The sequence below is a fragment of the Dromiciops gliroides genome, chromosome 3, assembly GCF_019393635.1.
Source record: "Dromiciops gliroides isolate mDroGli1 chromosome 3, mDroGli1.pri, whole genome shotgun sequence".
In the NCBI taxonomy this organism is placed as follows: Eukaryota; Metazoa; Chordata; class Mammalia; order Microbiotheria; family Microbiotheriidae; genus Dromiciops; species Dromiciops gliroides.
The window spans coordinates 338,254,955-338,271,120 of NC_057863.1; the positions used below are offsets into that span (position 1 = coordinate 338,254,955).

The window sequence follows — 16,166 nt, forward strand, 5'->3', positions numbered from 1 at the left end:
GGACTAAGTATCCTTCTTGCTAAGGCCAGCCACTCTTCTAATTTCAATCCTAATCCATTCATCTCTCCTCCAGTAGTGTGCCCCTTCAAGCATTCCCTCTAATTTTCTATATTTCCTTATCCACTAGTTCCATCCCTTGTGCCTATAAAAAGGTCAAGATCTCCCACCATCTATAACAAGCCATCACTTGATCTTACCATCCCTCTCAAGTAATATGTATGTATGTGTATGAAACTTCCCTTTCCTAGCCAAACTCCTAGAACTATGAATATACTTACTGCCTTAACTTCCTCATATTCTACTCCACAACCTCTTAAAATCTGGCTTCCAACACTATTATTCAACTGAAATTGCTCTAAATGGCACCAACAATCTCTAAAATTGTTAAATCAAGTGAATTTTCTTCCTTCATCCTTCTTAACCTCTTTCTAACATCGGACCGTGTTGAGCACCATCCCCTTCCTAGATAAGATCTCTTCCCTATGTTTTTATGACACCGTTCTTCCCTAGTTCTCTTCCAACCTGTCCAACTGTTTCTTCTCAGTATCCTTTGGTGTATCACCATCCATTTTCCAACCCTTGTGTGAAGTTTGTACCTTAGGGTTGTACCTCAAGGCTCTGTCCTGGGCTCTCTTCTTTCTTTATAGCTCAGCAGTCTAATCATCTTGCAAGTATACATCTATCTTCTCTATGCAAAAGATTCCCAATCTAAATAGCACCAGCACTTAAACTAAACTCCAGTCCCACATCACCAACAGTTTGCTTGACATTTCCACTTGGATGTCCCATCAACACATTAAGTTTAATAAGTCCAAAGAAAGGGGCAGCTAGGTGGCGCAGTGGATAGAGCACCGGCCCTGGAGTCAGGAGTACCTGAGTTCAAATCCGGCCTCAGATACTTAACACTTACTAGCAGTGTGACCCAGGGCAAGTCACTTAACCCCAATTGCCTCACCCAAAACACAAACAAACAAACAAATAAATCCAAAGAAGAATTCAAATCATCCACCTTAACCCACACCTCTAATTCTCCTATTTCCTCTGAGAGCACTATTATCCTTCTAATCACCCAGGTTCACAACTTCAAAGAAATCCTAATCTCAGTCTCTCATTGTCTTTCTCCATATCCAATTAATTATCATCATATTAATTCTATCTCCATAACACCATTCTCATCTGTCTTCTCTCCACTCATACAATCACCATTCTGATTTAGTCCTTCATTACCTTTTCCCTCAACTATATTACAAGAACCTAACTGGTCTTCCTACCTCTCCTCTCTCCAACTGAACATCTATACTGCTCTCAACTTGATATCCCTAAGGCACAGTTTGGATGATGACAATCTCCTGTTTAAAAAGTTTCAGTGGATTCTCTTGCCTCTAGAATAAAATATAAACTCCATCATTTGGCATTTAAAACGTCTTCACAGGCAGCTAGGTGGCACAGTGTATAAAAGCACTGGCCCTGGATTCAGGAGGACCTGAGTTCAGATCGACCTCAGACACTTGATACTAGCTGTGTGACCCTGGGCAAGTCACTTAACTCTAATTGCCCTGCCCCCCCCCAAAGTTCTTTACAACCACACAAGCTCCAACTTATCTTTCCTGATTCCATATTACATTCCTTCAGATATTCTGTATTCCGGCCAAACTGACCTACTTGATTTTTCCCTTAAACAATATTAAATATTCCTTTTCCATGCTGCTTTATAAATAACTAGATAAACGAATATGAAATTGCTTCTGGCTCATCTCTCCAGGGCCTGAGATAAACAAGAAAAGGGATGGACAATGCTAGGGCTTCTAATCTATTTCAAGAATTTTTATAGCTGTTTACCTCTGTGCTTTCAGCCTAGAAATGCTGCCACTTTGATCTGTACAAAGATTAACTTACCTGTGACTTGGGCTTATTCTTTACAATAAAAGATCTAGAGAAACTTCAGATTTGCATTTTTCCCAGAAGCCCTTTGTGTTCATAAAGTATATTTTGTAAAGTGTATATGGCAAACTATCCTGGGAGTAACACTGATTATGTTACAGCAACTAGAGAGCAACAGTTCTACTTAATACTAGCAGCAACAGATGTTCAAAAATCACAAGCAGACACTATAATCACAGCTGAAAATATCAGCACAACTATTATTATCTGCAATCTGCTGGCAAGCATCAATCCTGATTTATATAATATACAATATTTTAATTTTACAAGAATCCATAACTTCATCAACGTTGGATACTCCTTTCCTTTTAAGACAGATCACCAATCCACCCACACATTAAGTATGATAGTATTCATGAGCTACCATGGCTGAAAAAAATCATCACTTAAATCCACTGGTAATTCAAACTTAGGCTGGTATTTCTATGAAAGTCAGTGAGTCTGAATTCAGACTAGCCTGTCTGAAACAATCAGCTTGGCTGGCTAGGGCCTGGGCCTGCGTTTCAGTGATACAGCCTTCAAGAACCTAGGGTGACTTTTTTATTACAGGGAGACACTAGAGGCTGACTTTTGTGGAAAGATGCAGTGTAACAATTTTTTTAAGCTAAGATAAAAGAAAAAGTTTAGGGAGGGTGGTAAGAATGAGAATTTTTTAAAGTAGAGTATCTATTCTTCCTATACATATAATACACTAAAAATAATACAGAAAGTATATTCTTTAATATATAAATACTCATCCCAAGTGTTTAAAAATCAATGTGGGGCAGCTAGGTAGTACAGTGGATAAAGTACCAGCCCTGGATTCAGGAAGATCTGAGTTCAAATCCTGCCTCAGACACTTGACACTTAATAGCTGTGTGACCCTGGGCAAGTCACTTAACCCTCCCTGCCCCGCCCCCCCCCCAATAAAAATCAATGTGACTATATTTAGAGACATGAAGAAAAAAATCAAGTTTATGTCAGATTGAATTTAAATATAAGCCACAGAATCATTTATATTAAAGTATTGACAGTAAAAGTCAGACAAAAATTGATATATTTTTAGGGACAGCTAGGTGGCACAGTGGATAAAGCGCCACCCTGGATTCAGGAGGACCTGAGTTCAAGTCCAATCTCAGATACTTGACACTTACTAGCTGTGTGACCCTGGGCAAGTCACTTAACCCTCATTGCCCTCCCCCCAACAAAAAAGTTATATTTTCAATGTTCTTATATTACCACAGTATTTGTATAACAATATCACATTTTTAAAAACAAATTTCTTATCGTTCATTTTGACTAGATATTTACCACCCAATTTTAACATCCTAAATGGCATTAACTAGGACTTAAAACATTACCCTTTTAAAAAGATATTAAACTTGGTTACATGTTGTGATATTTTACTTAATACTACAGACCTTAAATAGCCAAATAAATGAGCTGCATGGCCTGGTAGAAAGAACATTTTACTTGGAATTAGAAGACCAAGTTTAAGCTCTAGCTTTAATACTGATTAGCCATGTGCTTACTGGTAGCTAGCAGGGCAAATCATTTACCTCTCTGGGTCCTCAATTTCCTTTCCTCATGGGTAAAATGAAAATAACACTATTTATACTACCTAGCTGAGAGAGTTATTGAAAGGAAAATAATTTGTAAACCTTAAAGTTTTTAAATTATAATAGGACCTATTATAAGTGCAATAATGCCTTTATTATATTTTATATTTGCCAATAAAATGTCTTATGATATCTGAGAATCATCTAAATCTGTGCATCAATTTGAAACTGAAAACATTATACAAAAATGGAATTCTGAAAATAAATTAATTCTTGTCTAAATTCTAAATAAGACACATAATATATAATGCATGAGGCAAAATACAGTGAAATCTTAAAAGAAACTGATATTCTATAACAAAATTGTAATAAGATATTTGGGAGTTGATTTTAAAATATTTGACATAGTTTATAGTATTGCTATAAACTAACATTCACCTAAATATTTTATCTTTGAACTATTCAAAATATGCAATAACTTGTGGAATGAGTTAACATTTAGCTCTATTACTAAAAATTTCTCCAAATCCTTCTGTCCATACAAGGTACTTCACACAAACACAACATTTGTGTAAATAAAAAGTACAAATGATCTGGTCAGCTGTTATGAACTCCTAATAACTGCCTCTGTCTTCTTGACATCAATCCTAAAAGTCTCTAGCCATTTAGTGAACCAGCACGGTCCATTTCAAATACCAACTCTCAGAACTCTATGAGTATGTATTGTTAGGCTGAATTATCACAGCCTTGGTATATTTCAAGTCTCTATCCACAGCCATCAATTATTATTTACTCAGGCAATAAAGAGTAATTTTAATATGTTTTAAGCAAAGAAATGGAAAGCTAAGTATTTATACAAGTGCTTACTATGTGCCAGGCCCTATGTGCTAAAAGCTTTTACAAATCTCTCATTTGAGAGTCAGTCAATACAACTCTGCAAGTTAGGTGCTATAATTATTCCCATTTTACAGTTGAGAAAACTGAGGCAAACAGAAGTTAAGTGACTTGCTCTGGATCATATAGCTAGTAGGTGTCTAACACTGGGTTTGAACTCAGGTCTTCCTGACAGGCTCAGTGTTCTATCTACTGAATCACCAGCTGCTTCTAGAAATAGAGATTAGATAGATGGGCAAGAAGTACAATTTCCAAGCAACAGGTAGGAAGGAGGAAAGAAGAGGGAAACAGAGACCTAAGAAAGAAAGGGATGACCTAAATAATAGTGATGGCATTAGGAAGAGGAGTTCCTATGACCATAAGATATTTCAAGGTGGCTAGTCCTATGTAAAAGACTGCCTAAGAATTGGATTTTTTACTATATTTTCAAGTTGCAACCAACATACATATTTCAAAGGTATACCTTTTGAATTACACATTTGTGTATGCTGGTTTGACCAAATATAACCAAATATCTAAAACTGCATAAGTAATTATTCATCCTCCCATCACCAAAAGGAAAAAAACAAAAACAAACCTCAGATAAATCATATTCCAAAGATTAACAGAGAAGAGAAACCATCTTTACAAAAATTCTACCATAAAGTTCAAATTTTCAACATTAAGTACAAGTGCAAATAACCAAAAAAGTAAGCTGTCAGAAAACAATAACAATTTGTTCATCATAAAAAATAAAAAGTTAAAGTTACCTGAGACTACAGTAAAAAAACAAAAATTTCAAGGAAGGGGATGCTGTAGAGTTGAAAATGAAATCATGATGGAGTTCCCACCCTTTTCAGACTTGAGAAATCCTCTATACTTCTTTAATCACTTGTGCCATTCTATTCCTGCAAAAAATATATATATATGGTGTAAAAGTTTTAGCAATGTTATTATCAGATTTTTAAAACATCTTTAAGAGAACTTTGGGAAAGAAAACAAAACTTATAAATATGATATGGAGAAATACTATCAATATTCTAAAGAGGACCCCCTAGCATAGGAAATGGGGTCATCCTTAGACTCAGGAAGAGTTGGATTCAAGTCACACTTCTGGCACCTACTAGCTCTTTATGACCCAAGGCAAGCTACAAACTTAAGAATAAAAGTTGCATAAAAATTATTGGGCTGCACTGATAGAGGGAGTTTCCTCTTCAGGAACTTCCTTTCTTGATAAATTTCCTACACTTATGAAATCACACATCCAGGCGAAAGAAAAGAGTTTTTACAAATATCTCATTTGAGGGTCAATACATCCCTGCAAGTTAGGTGCAGGGAGGGGAGGGGAGGGGAGGGAAGAGGGTCCAGGACAGAGTCCTGTGGGACATCCATAGTAGAAGCAGTAGGTATGAGGCAACTATACAAAGTTCGTATTCCTCATGTATGCTCCATATAAGATGTACAATAGTCACAAATAGTGATAGACCCTGAAAATAACAAACAAGAGCCACTAACAGACAGAATACACACATATGCAAAGGGCTGTGGTTCATAACCATATTTATACTCTAGAATAAGTCATCAGCAGCAGGATAAGCTTTTAGAAAGGAATAGAAAAATAGGAAGAACTACAATATGAAGAAGAGTACCAGCTGTTCTCCAAGATATAACATGAAAAAAATATGATTAAACCAAGATAGAAGGCTCTTGGGATAGGCATAGGAAGGATTTACTGAGAATTTACCAAAAATAAGCATTACTAAATACTGAAATGTATTAAAGAATGTGAAATGTCCTATACTAGTGTTCTTTATATTAGAGTCCCATCTTTCAGGAACAATTTAACTATATCCCTTGCCTGGAAGCAAGGGAATAAATTAGATATCTGAAGATCTCCATAATTCTAGATGTAACGATTGGAATGACGCCACCTGCTGGAGATTTACTGTAGAAGAGTTCCGCCCATGAAGCGAAAGTCTTTGAGGGCAAGACCAGGAGTCTTTTCTTTGGCATCAGGAAGTGACGCGGGCTAGTGGGAGGAGGAAGGAAGAGACTGGCGCTCAGCCTCACTCTCTTTCCTTTGGACTCTGGTGGAGAGCGGAGCTAGAAATGTGCTCTCCCTTTAATAGATAGAAATCTACGCCTTTCTCTCTCTCTTTACCAAATTCTTATTCTCCTTAATAAATGCTTAAAAGTCTAACTCTTGCTAAAGCTTATAATTTATTGGCGACCACTCATTAGATATTTTAGACAGTTTAGCTAGAATTTTAGCCCTTAACATAGAATAATTCAAAAGTATAGAAAGGAAACAAAATAACAAAAGTGCCTTTCTAACAATCTATCAAGAATGCTGCTATTGAGTTTAAAAAAAACACACAAATAAAACTACAACCCAGTGACACTGACTTCCTTACTATTCTTTATTACCCATCTTCAGGTATTTTCACTGGCTGTCTCCCAACCTTTGCAATTACTTCCCTCTTCATATCTATTCACTCACTTGCCTGGCTCCTTTTAAGTCTCAGCTTAAATCCCACCTTCTGCAAGAAGCCTTTCCTGATCCCCCTAAATAATAGTACCTTCCCTCGATCTCCCCCATTAGACTGAGGTCAGCAACTGTTTTTCCTTTTTCTTTGTAAACCTAGCACATAATACGGTGCCTAGCCATAGTAGGTACTTAAATGCTTAGTGGCTTAATTTCCATCTTAAGTATTATTTTTCCATGTCTCTATTACATGGTCTACCCAAAACAAACAGATAAAACATGGAAAATATAAATAAAAGTGCAAACCAAGAATTATAAGGAAAAGTAGAAAGGTAGATTATTTAAAAAGGAAACTTGGCACTACATAACTAATAAAATGATTAATGTTTTGATAGCATGAAAGCCTTTTATTAACTTTGGAGATGACCTAAGTTTATATTCTAAAGTTTTCAAAGGTAATGCTAAAAAAAAAAAGTTATCAAAAAACCACTCAGAATCTTCACCTGCAATAGATGTTTGAACACCTCAAGAAGGATGCTATGCTTAAAAATGTTTCACTTTCTTCTAAAAAACCAAAAGTTTATTTCATTTCGTTCATATTCATACTAGCATAGTCTGATGTAGAAAGGGTGCTTAGATAAGAAAGGAAAGGGCTCAAAAAGGATTTAAAATAATGCAAAAAATATAAACAACTGGAGTTGTTTAATTCTACTTTAATTCTCTGCACTGAAAAATTAACAATGTTAATTAGAAATAACCTTGAACATCAGTTAAAGCTTAAATGTTTTTATTTCTATAGTCTGAGATTCATAATGTTCACATAGCCAGAGAGCTAGATGGACTACAACTGAATGTTTTTATGGAGGTTAATAAACTAAGACTTCCAGGGTAAGCATTATTTAACACTTATTTTAATGAAAAGGTATATATGAGTCTGTCCTGTTACATATAAAATCTGAGGGACAAATAAACCAGAATTGGGCTACCTCCATATAGTAGGCCAAGTGGATTCCCATTATGTCAAGTCTCTAGGCTGAGCTTCCAATCTGCTGTTTCCTCCCTTTATCCTATAAAAACATAAAAATACAGGTTAACCCCAAAGAACATGGGGTAGATTTTCTAAAAAACTTAGAGAAAAACATTTTATAGAAAAATTTTTTCACATATAGTAGTTTATAAGATAAATTTGGTTTTGACCGACATTCTGCCCAAATCAAATCTGAAACTAACTGAACTATTATTTTCTATTTGAGTTTCATCTCAAAATTAATTCTTGATAGGGGAAAAGTCTTCTTTAACATCTGGAAAATAAATTAACACCAATACATATTTTAAAACACAATACAACTAAAATAATACCTGTAGATGAATTCTTATAAGAAAACTAGTTTATTTAGGCCACTAAGTCTAAAGATACTAGGAATTTACAGGCCTTAAATGGCTGTTTTTAGAAGTATGATTAAAAACCACATCAGGTTTAATATTCTCATGTACAAAGTACGAAGTTAATTAATATGCTTAAAACCACACTTGGGTTTAAGCTATACAACTATTAAAAAAGAAAGTCATGCTATGAGCATGAAGCAGAAAAGATTACCGAAACCTGACACAATATTTGTTTATGTAGATTTTCGTCAGTTAAGTGGGGATTTTTTTCCTTCAGTACGTAAATATGTAGAAACTTTAGCCTAAATTTGTGAGAATTTAGCAGTCTCAGAAATAATAAGCATGACTAATTCAAATATTTTCCTTTAGGAAAAAATAAAGGTCAAAAGCACAACATTAGGCACATAGTACACAGTCAATAAATATTCATAAAGCTAATGGTAAAACATTCAGAAATAAAAAGAGAGTAGATTTTAGGAAAAATAAGCACATAAATCAATGAAAACTATAGATTAATATACTTTATCAGTATATTACAAGCACTATAACCTATTTATATTTCTGACACTATTTCATAAATAAGCATTTCCAGAGCCTTTTTTCAGTAATTCTGTTGCTAAACCAACATATGTTTACAGTCACTGAACTTAACTGGGTATTTTTTAATTATTCGGTATGTGGAAGAAGTTTTTGTAAGTATTCATTTACATGTAGGCTCTTCTAGGACAAATTCTTTTCTTTTTTCTTAAAATCAGTTCTTTTCAAAGTGGGTTCTTTAACTCTGTAATTTGACACCATATATACACCATTCCACTGTAACTGCAAGTCACAAAAATTGTTCTACACCAACAGCATCAACTCTTCTCCAACATTAACAACCAAAACATAATGGTATAAAACCATAAATTCTTTGCTGTTGTGTTAATAGTTTAATCATTAAGCAAATTATAGAAATTAACAAATATTTGTGTTTTTTTTACAAACTGAGTAAAATATTTATTTTGATTTTACTATACTATTACTCATTCAATATTGCATTAGGATCAATTCCATATTTTATATTTTAAAACTGGTAGAAAAGTCTTAGTTAAACTGTAGGAATTGAGTGGAATGGTACATATAGTATCTCAGTAGTCATACTGAAATAAAAGTTATGTTGCAAAACCTCAAAACATTAAAAAGGGCTATTAAAAAAAAACAACCAGATGATATGGTATAGTGGGAAGAGGCCCAAAATTCAAATCCAGTTTACTACTTATTTTCCGAGTGATCTGGGTCACTTTACCCTCTCTGAGTCTTATCTTCTTTTATCTTATTTATTCATTCATTAATTTATTTATCTTATCTTTATCTCAAAAATGATAAATCTCCTCAAAAGTCCCTTCCAGCTCTAATACCTTCAATCAAATGGCTGCATTCCAGCACTGGATTATTGGTGGGGTTTTTTTGTTGTTTGGGGTTTTTTTGCTAAAAATGATGAGAAATTCAATATAATTATATTATAATCATCAGATATCATGGAGAATGTAAAATAGGAGGAAATCTGCTGCAGGGGAAAAAATAAGGCAGAATCTGGGATCAGAAAATTTATATCTGAATCTCAGCTCTCTCATTCACTAATTGTATCACTTTGGGTAAGCCACAACCTCTGTGGGCCTCAGTTTCCTCAACTAAACTAGTTAAATTCAGTTTTCTCATTTGCAAAAGGTAGATGATAATAATAGCACAGGGTGCTGTAAGGATGAAATGAGAAAATGTGCAGGAAGTATTTTGCAAACCTTAAGGTGCTATACAAATATTAACTAATATTATATTATTAATATTATTATATATTAAATTGACTGTCTTTTGGAGATGCTTATTCTACTAATTATATACTCATAGAAAATCTACTCCCTTTTAATGTAACTTTTTTATTAAAAGGAAAATCAACATTGACAGTGATAGGCATATTAATATAGATGGGAAAAAGGAAAGCAAGAAGAGCAAGAAAAAAAAAAGGTAATATGATATTAAAGGAATGAATGGCTTAAATCCAAAACCCACATACCTGAGCAAAAAAATTGGAAACCATCTCTTATATGCCGCAACTTTTCTAACATTTATCCCTCACAATACTAAGCCACTCACATCTTGCCTCCTTAAAAAGAACTGACAAGTCCCCCATTTGTGATTACCTCTTTCTGTTTCATTCCTCCTCCTGTGTGTCTCTCTTCCTCCTTCCCATCACCCCTTCCCCCTTGCCCATTTTTCTCTTTGGTTCTCACTCTATCAGTGTTGTGGGTTGGAATTTGTGCCACTGCAAGTTAAGAGTACTCGAAAAAGTTTTCTGGACATTTACCCAATAGCCAAACAAGGTTTCTTCTCCCCATCCCACCCCCTCAGAGCAAACAGCCTACATTCTCTTATTAATTCCTGTTCATCAATTCATTATTCAATTCAAGTTTTATTGTATACTTCCTTGGTTACTCATTTTAAAGCCCAGAAAAGTAGCAAAGAATATAGGCAAATAGTTATATAGAAAACTGATACTTATATAGCTAGGTGGCGCAGGGGATAGAGCACTGGCCCTGGAGTCAAGAGCACCTGAGTTCAAGTCTGACCTCAGACACCTGACACTTGCTAGCTGTGTGCCTTCCTTGGGCAAGTCACTTAAGCCCAATTGCCTCACCAAAAAAAAAAAAAAAGATTGCAAAGTGCTTTACATAATTTCATTTGAACTTCCAAACAACCCTGTGAAGTAGATACTACAGGTACTATTATTATCTGAACTTTATAAGTAAGGCTCCAAAAAATTAAGTGACTTGCACAAGTATCAGAATAATAAGACAATTTAAATCCAAGACTTTCTAGCTGCACTACTTCAAACTGTCATTTATTTTCATATACATACCCACACACAACCTAAAATAGGAATATCAATATGTTTTGACACAAATCAAAGAGGTCTACCATTCAATAATGCAGGAGATGTGAAGTCCCATTTATGATCAGAATACTTTTTTTTTTTAATCACATGTACTAATTCACTGTGCGTTCCCAATTATAATAGAGACAAGTTTCTATGATTGCTAATATTATAACAACACTGGCACAAAAGTCTCTTCTAACATTTCCCACTTTTGATTTATGGTGGCATGTTGTAATTAATAGCAGCATTCTAAAAGTCAACAAGAGATACTTTGGGGTGCTTGAGGCAAAAAAAAAAAAAGAAAAGACCAAATAAACTTAATATCCCTTCAAAAGTTAAGAACCCAATGTATAATCAATCGACTTTTATTGAGAGATTACCACATAGTGAGTATTAAAAAGCATATAGCAGTCTCTGCACTAAAAGAACTTACAATTGGTTTAAATAAAGCTAAAAAATGAAAAATAATTATACAAAATTACTATATATTTTAAAGTTACTATGAAAGTCTTTTTTCTAACATTCATTTCAACTCAAAAATGTTTTATTTATTCTTACTCCTGCTCTTAGTCACTCCTATTGTTCAATTACAGATAGGCTAAACTCAGGTCTGTACAAGGAAGATTAGGAGAAAAAATGAAAGGATAAAGGGAAATAAAAACATCCCATATTCAGATGAAAATAGTAGTTAAGGAAAAAAACACCTAACACATAATAGCCAACCATTGAAGAAAGATAGTATAAAAATATAGGTTATTCGGTTTAGAATTATGAGAGATCAATTAAGGCTGGAATAGTTAGGTAAGGCTTCAAAGATACAGATGAGCCTTAAGTTTGGACTTTAAAACAAGAGCAATATTTGCTAAGGAGAACATGAGCAAAGGTAAGAAAACAGGAATGAGCATGCCATATTCAAATGACAATGAAGATGGGACTGGTTTAAAAACAGTCCTGCTATATGTGGACAAACTAACATTATTCTTTTTTTTGGGCAGGTCAATGAGGGTTAAGTGACTTGCCCAGAATCACAAGCTAGTAAGTGTTAAGTATCTGAGGCCGCATTTAAACTCAAGTCCTCCTGAATCCAGGATGGTGCTTTATCCACTGGGCCACCTAGCAGCCCAATTAACATTCTTAAAGTACAAGAACAACCATTATCATTCCCCTCCCTCAATTAGTTTCAGTGGCTCTTTATTGCCTCTAGGATAAAATAAAAACCGTCTCCTTCTGTATGGCATGTAAAGTCCTTCACAACTTGTCTCCAACCTATCTTTCCAGGCCAATTACATATATATTACTCTTCCCCACACACTTGACATTCCTGCCAAACTGACCTACTTGCTATTCCTCTTACACTATCTCTGGCCCTTCTGCTTTTCTAGAGGCAGTGTCCTCCTTCATTCCTGGAATGTTCTTTCTCCTCACTTCTACTTCTTGGAACCCATCTCTCCCTTTAAGTCACAGCTCAAGTGCTTGTTCCTATAAGAGGATCACCCCAATTCCCACAATTGTTAACTGGGAATCAACATCCCAGGAAATCACAGTATTTATCTTATAAGTATTTATCTGCATACATGTTGTTTTCCCCCAGTAAAACAAACATTTTTAGTTTAGGGAATGTTTTGGTCTTTGTATCCCCACTACCTAGTACTGTATCTGAAACTTAATAGGTGCTTGAAATATTTTCTGCATTGAATATGAATGTACAAACCTCTACATGTCAGTAAAAGTCATGAAAAAGAAAAACTGTTTTAAGTCAATAAATTAAAAGAATTATTTCAACAACCTCATTGCTACAGAAGCACTACTGTCATCTACTATCTAGCTTTAAGAATCAATAGCATTGGGCAGCTAGGGGGCACAGTGGATAAAGCACTGGCCCTGGATTCAGGAGTACCTGAGTTCAAATCCGGCCTCAGACACTTAACACTTACTAGCTGTGTGACCCTGGGCAAGTCACTTAACCCCAATTGCCTTACCGAAAACAAACAAACAAACAAACAAACAAGATATGCAAAACCTTGACCAAACTATAAACTTCCTGAAAACTAGAAGGGTCAAATAGAACATAATGACTACATGACAGAGCAAAAAAAAAAAGAATCAATAGCATTAGGGGGCAGCTAGGTGGCGCAGTGGAAAAAGCACCAGCCCTGGATTCAGGAGGACCTGAGTTCAAATCTGACCTCAAACACTTTTTAGCTGTGTGACCTTGGGCAAGTCACTTAACATTCATTGCTCCATTTAAAAAAAAAAGAATCAATAGCATTGTTGAGTTAATGGACTAGATAAGCAATGGTTACATGACAGCAAGGTGACCTGAGGATCCTCCTGGTTTGGGTTGTTTTTTTTTACCCTTCTAGTAATTCTTGAAACTTTAACTTAAAATTCTGATACTCATTACAATTTCCCCAGGGGGAAAAAAAATATTGTAAATTGTTATCAATCATTTATACTTAAGCATAAATTAGCTTCTTGACACTAGGTTTTGACAGAGATCTGAATAGAGGGAAAATCAGAATACAAACCTATCTACTTACCAATTTTGCCTAGGGATACATAGGGATATACCAAGCCAGTCCAATGCACAGATCATTTTCTGTAATACTGCAGTATTACAGGTTAAATAGTACAAACTTTCACCCAAGCAGAGTATGGTACTAGGGTAAAACCAGTTGAGATGAAAGAAATTCTCAGATGTCATATATGGCATGCAAGGCAGGATGACTTAGCTAACTGTAATGGACATCTTTTCTGATTCATTTCATTTACACAGATCAGCAGATGAAGCTTTGTTGGAAAAGGAGCTTGTCAAAAGTGAATATTCCGGGGGCAGCTAGGTGGCACAGTGGATAAAGCACTGGCCTTGGATTCAGGAGAACCTTAGTTCAAATCCAGCCTCAGACACTTGACACTTACTAGCTGTGTGACCCTGGGGCAAGTCACTTAACCCTCACTGCCCCACAAAAAAAAAAAAAAGTGAACATTCCCTTAATTTCTGTTAACATAACACTCTCTGGATGAAGAGTTAGAAGGGACCTTAAATATCTAGTCTTATTTCATATTTATTTTCTTAAAATGGTTAAATAAATAAAATAATCTAAATGCTTAAATTTTTCTAGACTCTTTAGAATATTATCAAAAGATTCTGCTAATACATACATGTGTATGTATATATCTGCAAAACCTATATAAATATATACTTACATATAAAGATATATACATATATTGAGCATATACACACATACACACATGATGGAAGAAAGGAAGGAAGGAAAGAACCTTAGAGATCAGGATCCAACCTCCTCAATTTTAGAGATGGAGAAATTAAGACCAAAAAGGTCATTTGGATAAAGTAGAAAATCTCTCAAGTAATAGTGATAGCTTTTAAAGAAATCTTGGCAAGATAGCCAATTGAGACAACCCTTCCTTTTGTCAAGATAATGTAGCAAAACTTTATTTCCCTCTATTTTTTCTTCTAATAACACTGTTACTATAAAAGTTTTACATTTCTATTTAGAGAAATAGAAACTACCAGCAAAAAAACAAGCAAATAAATGCTATAAGAGAACAACCAAACTTTTGCTAAGAAAACACTATTCATTTTCTCAAACCCATAGCATCAGAGTGCTGACAGCAAAATCACTGAGGGAAATAAACAGGTTGCTAAGAGTAAAAAGTCCATAAGAAGGGAAGGGGGCTGGAAATATTAAGGAACTATAGAGAAAGGGATATGATGGGGTGTCAAGACAGCAGAAGCAAGCTTGAAAATCGACCAGATCCGGCTCTGAGATTTACCAGTAAATTCCAATCCACTAATTAAGAATCCCTAGAGAATACAGGAATAGTGCTACAGCAGCATTAAGATATTTCTTGCTATTCTGAATAATTTGTTATTTCCTCACATATAATTTCCAAACTTTTGTTTCAAAACTCTTTGAGGACCACCTTTTTAAAAGTATTTATACAAAAGAACTATATAATCATCACTATGCATTATTAATATTATACAACAGCACACCAGGCAGAATTGTTTTCAAAAAACACCCTTAGGGGCAGCTGGGTGGCGCATTGGATAGAGCACCAGCCCTGGATTCAGGAGGACCTGAGTTCAAATCTGACCTCAGACAATTGACACTAACTAGCTGTGTGACCCTGGGCAAGTCACTTAACCCTCATTGCCCCACCAAAAAAAAAAAAAAGGAAATCGTTCAGGAACTTAAAAAGCAGAAAAAATTGTCTTCTTCAGTGTAGGAATAAAAAAAGGAAAAGAATATGAAAACAAAGTTAAAGGAATAAAAAAAAGAAAAGAATATGAAAACAAAGTTAAAGTACTCAATATTTTAAGTTTCAAGTGTTTACTAAGCTGGCTATTTAACTTTAGTTTTTAAAAAACTGCTGAAAAAATCAGTTATACATATAAATTATTGTTATTAAACTAGTTAAAAATTCCAAAAACATATAATTTTTAAAAACCAAGCAAATGTGTTTTATTGACAAAGAAAAATACTCAGCAAGCATAACTTTGTCATTTCAGTTAAAATAACCTGAAAATCTACAGCTGGGCATCCTAATACCATATGGTAAAAATATGTCCCATGGGGCAGCTATGTGGTGCAGTGGATAGAGCACTGGCCCTGGATTCAGAAGGACCTGAGTTCAAATCCAACATCAGACACTTGACACTTACTAGCTATGTGACCCTGGGCAAGTCACTTAACCCCAAGTGCCTCACAAAAAAAAAAAAGTCCCTAATACCTACTTTAACCCATTCTCTTTCTCATCTTCAATCTGGGGTTTTTGTTCCTTTGTTTGTTTGTTTTTGGGCAAGGTAATGAGGGTTAAGTGACTTGCCCAGGGTCACACAGCTAGTAAGTGTCAAGTGTCTGAGACCGAATTTGAACTCAGGTCCTCCTGAATCCAGGGCCTCAATCTGTCTTTATCTACTTGTTCCTTCCCAATCCTTAAAAAACTTTCACTTGATCCTTGAATTATCAAATTATTACTCTCCTAGACCTTTTCATTTTGTTCA

The 16,166-nt window shown here is 34.9% G+C and overlaps 1 protein-coding gene across 6 annotated transcripts in view; it reads right to left on the bottom strand.

Moving 5' to 3' along the window:
• ZNF148 (zinc finger protein 148) overlaps positions 1–16,166 on the bottom strand; it is a 151,553-nt gene that overhangs the window by 105,195 nt on the left and 30,192 nt on the right. For 3 of the 6 annotated variants that reach the window (XM_043991939.1, XM_043991944.1, XM_043991940.1), the window contains exons 2-3: positions 7,824–7,904; positions 5,123–5,260 (exon numbers count right to left, since the gene is read on the bottom strand). The gene's annotated coding sequence lies outside the window, so the exon portion shown is untranslated. Of the gene's footprint in view, positions 1–5,122; positions 5,261–7,823; positions 7,905–10,273; positions 10,423–16,166 lie in introns of those variants that run through there. The other 3 variants (XM_043991943.1, XM_043991945.1, XM_043991941.1) reach the window with 2 other exon arrangements.